The following is a 12,294-nucleotide window of genomic DNA, read 5'->3' as shown; positions in this document are numbered from 1 at the left end:
TTTTTTTTTCCAAATTTAGGAAATTAGCATGTTTTGTTTTTTTCACTTGCACTTTTGAATTTTATCTAGAATCGAACATTTCTTTGCGCTTTGCGTGCAATTGTCGTAAAGGGTAGCGGGTAGATTTTACTGGGCTCTTTTTTTTTTTTTTGCCCAGTATATTATTCATAAATTTCTAAAGTATCTTTGGTGGGACTTTTCCTAACCCTAACCGTACCAAATATCAAAAAACCTCAATTTCAAAAGCATATGCACAGGCAGGTATCCCACGCAATGAGATAGCGTCATCATGCAAACAGTCATATGGCGACGGCAAACTTGTCAGGCCAAGCTACACCCCTGTGGCAAAGTAGGCCTGTGCACATCTCTGGCATCCGAGGGGTCTGTTGCTCAAAAACAGCCCCTCTTCTTTTTTCTTTCTTTCTGAATCTTCCTTCCTTCTTTCCTTCCCCCTTGCCAAAAAGCAACTAGGACTAGGTTAAAATAATAGTTCCGTCTCTGATATCCATTGTTTTAGACTTCCGCTGTCTTATACTTGTGTCATACATTTTCATTAAAAATGTTCAGGACTATATTATTCCTCTATTTTTGCAAGGGCTGGCTTGACGCCATGTATTATTCTAAAGAAAGTATGCATATAAAATCAACATATCTCTATGTACATTATAAAGCAAATTGGCATGCTAATGTAGGTTTTATAATATGTATTTATTTTTTTCTTTATTCTAACTTGCATTTTTTGCTTCTGAATTTTATCCAGAAGCATTTGAGATGCCAATTCTGCATTAAGTATTGGTATAAATATCACAAATTATCATTCAAGTTTTAAGTACCCCCAGTGGGATGATCCAGTTGAAATCCATACACCCCCTATGGAAGACATGACTTTAATGTTCCACACAGGGAGTAGGAATTTAAAATAGGGTTATTTGAATGGGTGACTCCATTTGAAATCTACACCCCCTGTGTGTGAGATTAAGGTTGTGTCTTCCATAGGGGGTGTATGGATTTCAGCTGGAATAGCGCAATATGGAAATGCCCCAGTCGCTATCAATTTGGGGGAAATTGATAAAAGGAAGAAAAAAATACCAGAAATTTTGTTTAACTTTCAGAATATTTTTCTTTAATTTTTTTTTCCTTTTGCCTGAAACATCAATATTCATTTTTCTAAAATTACAAATATTTGTAGTGTTTCTATTATATATTCACCAGGAGAGGAGTTTTTGTTTATTAACTGCTTGATTGAAGCCCTCTTGAATTGTCAAATCATCAACTTCTTATCTACTTCAGAATAATATATCCCAGCATTTTCATAATGCAATATCTTCTATGTATATCACTTGTGTATATTGTGTTTTTGCTGAATGCAAGTTATGAATTTTGTGCCTTCCAATTTTTCCAGATATTTTTTCCCTTATCTAAAGGGTGTCTCAAAAAGCAGTCCCCTAAACATATTTTGTTTGCTTTAGGACAGAGAAGATATCTTACCCTTCCCATGATGCATCACCTCATTACATCTAATGGCATGCCTGTTACTTTATACAGGTTCCTTTTGATTTCATTTAGAGTAGACTGACTAAGCATGGGTCGATTGTCAAGAAATAAATGCTTTGCAAGCTCTAGATGCTCTGTTCATTGAGGTACTTGTTGTCACTTTCGACCCATGATGTACTAAACAGCAAATCAGTTCAGAAATGGAAGAAATGCATTATGGGAAGTGTAAGATATATTCTGGCTTCAAGGAATAAATTCAATCTGAAGTATTTTTCCAATGTGTTGGTAGAGCATAGTCTGTCTCTCTCGGCTTCACTTACGAAGATCTAAAGGCAGTTGTTCGACTGCAGTAGTTGCAGGTAAAAGCCTGATCAATGGTGCTGCTCTCTTTCAGTCTCTTTCTCTTGTCTTCCAACTGGGTTCTTCTTGTAACTTCAAAGGCATGCAGAGACAGCTTCCTGGATTGTATGTCAGCAGGCATTGGATAGACCAGTGTCTGGGGTCTGTGTTGCAGGCTTTCAGAGATGACTTGAGGCAGTACAGAATGATGTTTGGCAGACAGTGGTCTTCCATTCTATACACAGGGAAGGTTATTGGTGATATTTTATTGGGACAGACTGTATATCTTTCTCTATATTTAGTGATAAATACACTGCCATATTCTAACTGAATGAGTCAAAAACATTAAAACCTTTCTCGCTTATAATACGCCTAAGTTTTCAAGTATATACTTGTCGTATGAGAAGAAGGGGGAAAATGATAATTTCCACATAAATAAATTCTACGGTATTGTAATATGACAGACAAAATGGATTGAATTTCTTGTACATTAATTGGAATTATACTGTCAGCATTAAAGAAGTGGGCTATTCCACTTGAAATTTACACCCCTATGGAAGACATGGTGTAAAGGTTAGTAACTACTAGGAGGGCGGGTTAGTGTAGTGGTCTTCTCACTCGCTTCTCACCGCTGTGGCCGGGGTTCAATTCCCCGCGGCGCCACATGTGAGTTTGGTTGCCGATCCATGCTCGTCCTCGCAGGTTTTTCTCCGGGGGCTCCGGTTTTCCTCCTGCATCTAAAATCGGACTTCTTTCCATATCCCTGTCCCGTCATATCCGGATGGCATCCCTTGAATTTAGTAGCCTCTGAGCACTATTGGGATTAGCCTGGCTTCGGCCGAATGTTATAAATAAAAATAAAATAAATACTTTGAACTGTTGCGATTTGGTAGTTCACAGCATCTTGCGAATTTCCAGATATATGATTTGAAGAATGAACTTTTTTGCAAAACATCAAGGTATTATTTTTCAATAATATGTTGATTTAGATAATGAAAATCAATCTTTTTGGCTGCCTCGACCAACAATTGTTAGTCAACCCTAAAGAGGAAGCCCTGCCAGTTCCAAACCTCCAGGGAGTGAAACATCTTTGATCGTGTTAAGAAAATTGCCAAACAAATTACCCTGGCATGGTATAAACATAGTCAATTGTAACTGATTAATTTGATAACCAGGCAGGTTTGGTTCACCCCAGAAGAACTGCTCTGGCAGGGCTTCCTCGTCAATCTTCCACATGGGAGGTGTAGATTTCAAATGGAGTCACCCGTTCAGGTAACCCCATTTGAACTTCACAAACCCTGTGTGGAAGATTAAGGTTAAGTCTTCCACAGAGGGTGTTGGGATTTCAAATGGAATAGCCCAAATAGTGATTTGTGTTGAATGAATGCATTAGGTTTGATGAAAATAATTATACCAATTTCTTTTATCAAATAAGACTATTTGGTTCAAGTATATTAGACATACATGTATTTGTAAGATAATCCTGTTTTTGCATAAATTATTCAATATTTACTTAAATCATGGCACTAGAATTAAAATAAGATGGATACAAAAATATGATTACCAATAGGCCTATATTACATTTTTGTTCCTAAAAAAGGCAGCTCTAATACAGCAGAAAGTGTGTATATTCTCAGTCATCCATGTATATAAAATATCAAATTGAATAAAATCTTGTCAACTGGACTTACATTTTTTAACTGGCAACATCCCATCCTATCATGGATGTTTCTTCAAACCATCTAATTTTACAGTGGCGAGTCGGTGGTTTGTAAGAGGCAGTGGGAGTCATCTCTGAATAGAGGAGGTCTGCGCCCACAGAATTAAAGACAGAGAATCAGGACTCGACCGCCATCTTGATACAGGCATGGAGCAAAAATTAGGGATATTCTATTTCCCTCGTAATTCACTCGAGGCATTCGTTGTCATGCAAGCGGAACATGGATGAAGGGCGCATTTGAGAGACGCACTTAATGCAACCTGCACGCGAGTACCAAGACGCTTTAGATGAGATGCAGAATTGTTTTCGTTCTTCTCCGCGCACCGTCGGCAAGGACCCGAATACCCCCAATGTTCTCCCCATAGCTGACGGCGCGATAGTACGTGATGGTATAGGGTGTCCTGGTTCTCCTTCTCTAATTCTGTGTCTGCACCACAACTTGGCGTGGCCCTACAGTCCTGGTATCCAAAAGGTCCCTCAGCGACTCGGTTCTGTAACCCTGTCACTAACCAATTGCCGCCGAAAAAACAGACAGATTAAAGAAACATCTAGGATAGGATGTAAAATGTTGCCAGTTAAAAAATGTAAGTCCAGTTGACCAGATAATCAATTTGATATAGTAAACTTACATGTTACTTCAATTTGCCATAGCGTTGGTCACCTTGCTTCAATGACCATCACATAGTGTCAGGCTGTAAACAATGGGGCCAAGATTTCGGGAGGTGCAAAAATTCCATATTTTGGTTGATATTTGGCCCAATATAGGGCAATTTTGGCGTATAATGTAGGTCATATATTATTGGTTGAATGTAAGCAGTCTGTATGTACATTGTTAATATTATTCACTTTACACAACCTTATACAATGGACATTATAGGAGTGAGTGGTGTGTTGGGTTTGTCTTGGCTCAAGTTTATCCTTACAGTTTCTGGCCAAGTACGGCAGTTGTTTACATTATGAAAGCGTGCACAGCGTAAATACGGAAGTGGGGTTCTGATTGGTTAATTCAACCGTCCAGTAATCATAACAACAGATCGATAATCTGATTGGCCAATTACGCTTTTAAACATTGGTCGACGCAGAGCGGCGCTCTTGAAGGGAACACAAAGCTCTGCATATGTCGCTCATTAGCAGGGTGCTTGTGTCAATCTGAGCAAGGAACTGCCATTCCTCTCTGAAACCGAGTGTACATAGCAAACTGATTTTGTATTTAGGTGCTCTGTGCATTGTTTAGCATCATAGAAATGTAATAATAATAACAATAATAATAATAAAATGCAGCATGTGTTAACTATGCCAATTATTTTTTAGAATTTATCTAACATTTAAAGAGTTCAAAATAATGCAAACTGATATTTGAGCTCTGATTTTTGGGACACTAGCCATTTTTACATAAATGGTATTGCGGTGTTTGTGGAATATTTAATGGAGCCAGTGTTCAAAATAAGGAGTTGTCCTCTTGTCCCCTTGTCCAAAAATCACTGAGGACAAGCATGAGCCATGCACTTGTCCGATGGACTACCAGATGTTAAATACCTCCAAAATTTAAAAGTAAATTTAAAACAAATTAAAGATTAAACTGGACATAAATTTTTTACTTTTCATGTTTAAATGTCTAGTGATCACCACCAGCACACCTAATGCTGTGATTTCCACTGTTTCAGCTTGATCACTTTTTTAATTTTTAATTAACCATTTCCCTGATGGTGCCTGTGATCCAAGATCTGCATGATCATAATTTGGAAGCTAGCACTGATTTTCCAGAGTAAAAATATCAAAAACTGTATTTTTGATACCAAAAATATTTGCATATTTGGGACATCTTAAATATTTTGAGGACAAGCAGAATATATGCTTAGGTTGTCCTCGGGAAAATTTCCATTTGTTCCCTATTTCAGATGCTGGTTGGAGCTGTAAGTAGTTATGTGGTATACACATGAAATTTATTGAACATTCATTGGGACACCCTGTATCTGGCAATTTGTGCTAAAATGGTATTACATGGTGTGTGTTGGAACATTAATTGCTGCTGTTATCTTTGGGACACCCTGTGCATTGTACATATATCATGCGTTTTTGCTAAAATGGTATTGTGGTGTACGCGGAACATTTATTGGGAGCTGTAATCATTGGGACACCCTGTATGATAGGCTGTATCTGGCAATTTTTTCTCAAATGTGGCTGGACGCGGCGAATGAGCCGTAAACTCGGCAAACTTCATTTCGAGCTACAGGTGAAAATATATGCAAATCTCGTATTTTGGCGAAGTTGAGATTTTTGCAGATTTGAAATGTTTAAGCTTTCTTCTAAACACATACAAAGTTTTATTTTAAAGAAATAAGTGGAAATATGAAATAATCTACATTTTCTGAGGCCCATCTGATGAATGGTCATTTTGCTTCCCTAACTTTGAACGCGTTTTTCTTGGTTTCGCGTTTTGATTCATGACAACCTATAACAAGCCATAACTTCGCTTCTGATTGTCATATGAAGTTCATTGAGGTGTCATTTTAATCCCTGAAACATGCTCTTTGCAAATATGTAAAAAAGTACAAATGACCAGAGGGGGACTTTACGGCTTATTCGAGGTGTCCAGGCACAAATGGTATCACATGGTGTTCATCGGAACATTTATTAGAGCTGTAATCATTGGAGAAAATGAACATTGAAATAATGGCTGTTGAAGTTTAAAGTGGTCACATTTTGCACTTTCATCAAATCTCACAGGATAATGCGGCAGTTCTCGTTTTTATACCTTACATTACGTGAACATCAGGTAAATCCACAGTTCTTGAGAAGTTTGAACAAAATTCATTCATAACTTGATATTTAAATCGGGGGAAAGAACTTGGGAAAAGAAACGCACATTTTATCAGTTAAAACAGAGCCATTTGACCGCTATTTTTGTATGAAATCAGTGCTTCTATAGTGCTTCCATAGGATGTGCCGCGCATGCAGATACGGGTCGCATATGCGTAGCGTATGTGTGTGTTAACAAATTGCGTGACTAGGCAACGTGATGTGTTGTTGCGCACGTGTACCCCGCTGGTGCAATTAAGATTTTCTTTCCTTTTAAATTGCAAACACAAGTGAAATAGGGAAATAAAATCCATAAAATAGTGCAGTTGGAGTTTACAAATCTGGATTTCTTTCGTAATGTATTTGTAAAAAACATGATAAAATACATAGTAAAAAATGCTCAATTTCGCGAAAGAAACAACGTCTAGAGTTAAATGGTACTGTGGTGTAAATGAAACGTGTGGAGCTGTAATGATTGGGACACCCTGTATGGTAACATTCATACATAGCTGGTACATCAGTAAACTTATCTTAATACACAGTATAACGTAGCTTGTTCAAACACACTTGAAATTTAGAATAAGTGTAGAGAAAAGAAGATTGAAATGTTAAATCATCGAGCGCTACGATTTGAAACGTAACCCATGCAGCCAGTTAGCATGGCTCGGAGTGATCGCGTTACCGTAAACGATATTTTGATTTCGGTCACAAGTTTATTTTAAGCGTGTATTTGTAGACGAGGCATATGATAACATTACGTGAGAGACATATTTTGATTTGGATGAGCGAGAATAGCAGGCCTTATTATGGTGATCAGAGACCTGTCTTTGTTATCTCAACAAGGTGATTTTGATGCATACTATTATCAGATTTTCTGCATTTTCTCTTGTTTAATGCTCTCCACTTTGAATTGAGGTGACTTTGATGCACACTATGTGTATTATCTTCCAATTGTTACCTAACAGATTATTCCAAACCTTTGCACATTGGCAGTGTGTTGGCATTAACCTGTAAAAGATGACACAAAGGAGAGTTTACACATTTAACCCACTGGACCCTACTGAACATCTAACAGCATTTTTGATTGGTTGATAACTTGAATGGCCAATTATGAAATGGCTTTAAACTACTTATGGTCAAACTGAAATTTGCAGATGATCTTATTAATACCCTCCTTGATTGGTTCACAATTGGACACAATAGTCATTTTGGCCAATCAGCAGGTAGTTCTCATGGGGTTAAAACCTTATTTGTAAAGCTGTGTCTCTAACTGATGCTAAATGGTTGTGTCCCAAAAATTTTTGAAAAGAGCAGTGATCTTTAAGTAAATGCACTGTCAATCTCTTATTGTTAAGGGCGTACTACACCCATATATTGGTTTGATTGGTCTAAAAAAATATTTTTTCATTTATAGCTAGGCGATATATGCACGGATCATGTGAAATTAAAAATTATGAAAAAACATCGTTTTCACCTATTTGTCTTAAAAGTTGATTGGTTGATAAGGACGCTTATTCATCCCTTTTTAAGGGATTTTTTATTTAGCGAGAGTACGTAGTCAATCTTCATAGGGATGGGCGATACCAGCTTTTGGTACCCATTGTCGAACTAGAGCAGTCAGGGGGTTTGGGTCGAATTTGTAGAAAAAATAAAACAAAATGAAAAAAAAAAATGGCATGGAGCGCGCTTATGCTTGACATGAGGGGTTGTCTGAGGAGGTGTTCCCCCTCAGAAAAAAAAAAAAAAAAAAGCGTGTGCAAAATGAAGATCTAATTGAAGCGATTTGGTGGACAATTTTGGCACTATTATGCCAAGGCCTATATACTAGTGTAAAATTTTAGTTTGGGCCGAAAATTTGTGAGAGCCTTTCGTGGACAAGTTTCAATTCCCTATTATCGTGAGGCCTATAAATTGTTTTAAACATAAATCGGCGAAAGCAGAAGCGAAAATGGCCACTTGTAGGCCTATATCGATTACGCAGGGGAGGGTAAAATGAAGACTAAATTGAAGTGATTTGGTGGACCATTTTGGTACTAGTGTGTAAAATTTTAGTTTGAAAAAAGCCGCAAATTTGTAAAATGATGGTCCATGAAACCTTCCTTGGACAAGTTTTCCTGTAAGCCTATACCGCAAATTGGGCTTAAATTTGCAAATGTTGGAAGAAGAGCGAAAATGATCATATGTTTATCCACTACATGAGGGGGAGTCTGAGGGGATGTTCCCCCTGAGAAGTTTGAAAAATTTGCAAAATGAAGGTCGAATTGAAGCCATTCGATGCATTGTTTTTACACTACTATTTGAATCAATTGCTTTAAACAGAAAAAGGGCCCAAATCAATTTGCAAAACTTGAGATTGGCAATTACTAAAGCATGCATAAATCGATGAAGTCGTTATGGAGTCCGTCTTAATTTTTGACTTTGGTGGCAAAATGTGAGGGGCCCTGCATATCGGCGGACCCGCAGTAATTTTTCACGTGCTTTTAGGACGAGGACCCGCCTTCAAGCAATGCCAATGCCTAGTCGCAGGTCTCTATAGGACCTACTTCCAATCGTCCCGACTGTGCGGTTATTTACACATGGGCCTACTCAATTACGTGCAATTTAGTTTCTCTCCTCCTTTCCTCCATTTTCTCTTCTCTTTTCTCCTTTCTTCCCTTCTCTTCTCTTTATTTATTTATTTGGGGGGGGGCGCCAGCCACCTGAATCCGCGACTTAATTGAGTCCATGTGTAGGCCTATGTTGGGGATTGGAGGGGGGTACTGAGGCCTACCACATTTAATAACGAACTTACTTACTCTTTGTGGGATTTCAATCGCAAACACAGGTAATAATAAAACCAGTAGCAAACTTCACTTTACCAACAAGATACAACAACTTTACAACTTTCTTTTTAATTAATGAAACAAAGCATATTTTTGACTCAGAATTTAAATTTAAGATGCTAGCCGAAGTCAATAACTTTGCACATTCTTCGGGTTCCTTTGTTTCCACTCATGTTAAAAGAAGACATAAAACCTGATGATCAGCTGACTCTTTCTGTTGACAATTTAAGTTTAAAACATTATTAACGCAATTTTTGTGTTGAAATTAATTGTAAACATTAAACAAAACCAATACATTGGCTATAGTTTCAAATCTTTCATAACATATAACCGTGGTGTTTGTAAAATATTTTGTAAAAGATTTGCAATTTAATAGGCCTACTTTGATTGGATTCGAACATTGCAACTTTACAATGCTCAAGAACACGAAAACTTCGGTGTGTGAAACATTGTTAAAAATTGTATGAAATGAGGATTCTAGCGTAAACTAGTTTCTATACACTTTTAAATGTGAATGATAGGAGGTCTGTAGGCTAAAGGGGGCCCCGAAAAATTTTTGTGATGAATTTTTTTTGCTTCAGCCTCCTTCCAGCAAGTGTTTGTGAACGGTCGACGGTCCCTATAGGCCTACCACACACAATTTATTCGCTACCTGAAGTCGCTAATAGAGAATGAAAGATTTTTTATTTAATATTTGTTTTCAATTTTCGAATAATTATTTTTGTTTTCAATAGGCCTACGTTCCATAAAAATAAAAGTATTGTATCGGAAATTGACCGATACCAAAATGGTATCGAATCGCCCACCGCTAGAAAAAACCAAATCATGGCGTCTGTACAAAAATGTATGCAAGTCTTTTCGACAAGCGAATACATTGAGTTTCATGGATTTATACTGGATTTATAATGGATTTTCTTAAAGTGGAATGATTTCAGCATGCGGTACAGGTAAGTGACGAAACTGTTAATACACGTGAACTAGTAGGGTGTCCCATTTAGCTGTTATCATTGTGAACATACCGATTCACATTACAAATGCATTATAAATCATGTTTTGTAAGCTTCCGTATTTCCTCAGAAAACTGAGCAAAAATTCACCTAATACTGAAAACCAAGGCATTTACTGTTCTTTAATTTCAACCTTATCAAACCTGAAACAAATATGCTGCCTTGCGAACACAAATTTTGCATATCATTGTCAACTAAAAGGGGGGGAAATACGTTTAATTTCATTGATAACATGAAATTGATGCATATTAATGTTTTCAAAGCTGTGCATAATTAATTAATTTCCCCCAAAAAATAATTTTTATACTTTTAACGTCTGTCACAAATGCTTAACAAGTGTGAGTGATTGGATTAACGGTATCAATTCTGAAATTCTAAAGAAACTCGATTTTGTGAATCGAGGTCTATGTACCTCTTCCGAGCTTCTACCTTTAAAAGCATGTAAGCTACATTGATACCGATGCCACCAATAGAACGAGAAGATTTGCCCCTTCATTTTGCATACCACTTTGACCAATTTTTTTTCTCATTTCTCCACAAAATGCAGAAAACCCGCAAAAAAATCCAATGGGTGTAGTACCCCCTTAAGTTTCAAATTCAATTCCCTGTAGATGTAGTGATGTAACAGGATTAATTACCATAGGGATAGGTGAAAACAATTTTTGAATGTATTGCCCTGCACTATAAGTAGGCTGCACTTACCACCTGTCATGTCTTTGTATGTGTGCAATCATAGGTTTAATACAACATCGTTCTATTCAAAGCCACTAATCATACAGATCTATCTACCTGTGGACATCACTGTGTACAACTGTGACCTGGTAATAGCCAACTATCAAACGTGTCCTCAAAAAAGCATGCATAATATGCATCTAGATTAATACTTCAGATTTTTGTTTAAGTCTGTGTAAATATTGTTGAAGTTAATTTATGTCTGTAAATATTGTTGAAATTGACTTATATTGTACTGTATCAATAAGTTTATTTGGGTGTTGTGAGTTTTAGTAGCCATGTTCAGACGTGAGGTATTTAACTCAAGTAACAGTCGTGATAAGGTCAAGATAGTGCCCAGTCAGGATAAGGTCATTATATGGTAAAGGTCGAGTTAGTGAGGTATTTAACTCTAGTAAAGGTTGTGACAAGGTTGAGATAGTGCCCAGTCAGGATAAGGTCATGTAAAGGTCGAGTTAGTGAGGTATTTCACTCTAGTAAAGGCTGTTATAAGGTCATGGTAAAGGTCGAGTTAGTGAGACCTGTATTTAACTCTAGTAACCGTTGTGACAAGGTCGAGATAATGCCCAGTCAAGATAAGGTCATGTAAAGGTCGAGTTAGTGAGGTATTTAACTCTAGTAAAGGTTGTGACAAGGTTGAGATAGTGACCAGTCAGGATAAGGTCATGATAAAGGTCGAGTTAGTGAGGTATTTAACTCTAGTAAAGGCTGTTATAATGTCATGGTAAAGGTAGAGTTAGTGAGACCTGTATTTAACTCTAGTAACCGTTGTGACAAGGTCGAGATAGTGCCCAGTCATGATAAGGTCATGTAAAGGTCGAGTTAGTGAGGTATTTAACTCGAGTAAAGGTTGTGACAAGGTTGAGATAGTGCCCAGTCAGGATAAGGTCATGATAAAGGTCGAGTTAGTGAGGTATTTAACTCTAGTAAAGGTTGTGACAAGGTCAAGATAGTGCCCAGTCATGATAAGGTCATGGTAAAAGTCGAGTTAGTGAGGTATTTAACTTGAGTAAAGGTTGTGACAAGGTTGAGATAGTGCCCAGTCAGGATAAGGTCATGATAAAGGTCGAGTTAGTGAGGTATTTAACTCTAGTAAAGGTTGTGACAAGGTTGAGATAGTGCCCAGTTGGGATAAGGTCATGTAAAGGTCGAGTTAGTGAGGTATTTAACTTGAGTAAAGGTTGTGACAAGGTTGAGATAGTGCCCAGTCAGGATAAGGTCATGGTAAAGGTCGAGTTAGTGAGGTATTTAACTCTAGTAAAGGCTGTTATAAGGTCAAAATAGTGCCTAGTTGGGATAAGTCAAGTTAAACATCACATGTCTTTACAATTTCTCGCTTTTTAATTTAAAGTGTTTGAAATCAATCGAAAATTTGCCCCTG

The 12,294-nt window shown here is 37.4% G+C and overlaps 1 protein-coding gene across 1 annotated transcript in view; it reads left to right on the top strand.

The window, feature by feature from the left end:
• Positions 1 to 12,294, top strand: part of LOC140145814 (5'-3' exoribonuclease 2-like) — a 119,648-nt gene that overhangs the window by 70,569 nt on the left and 36,785 nt on the right. The window lies entirely within an intron of this gene.

This window comes from Amphiura filiformis, chromosome 2, assembly GCF_039555335.1.
Source record: "Amphiura filiformis chromosome 2, Afil_fr2py, whole genome shotgun sequence".
NCBI classification, from domain to species: Eukaryota; Metazoa; Echinodermata; class Ophiuroidea; order Amphilepidida; family Amphiuridae; genus Amphiura; species Amphiura filiformis.
This window is presented reverse-complemented; position numbering and strand designations above follow the sequence as displayed.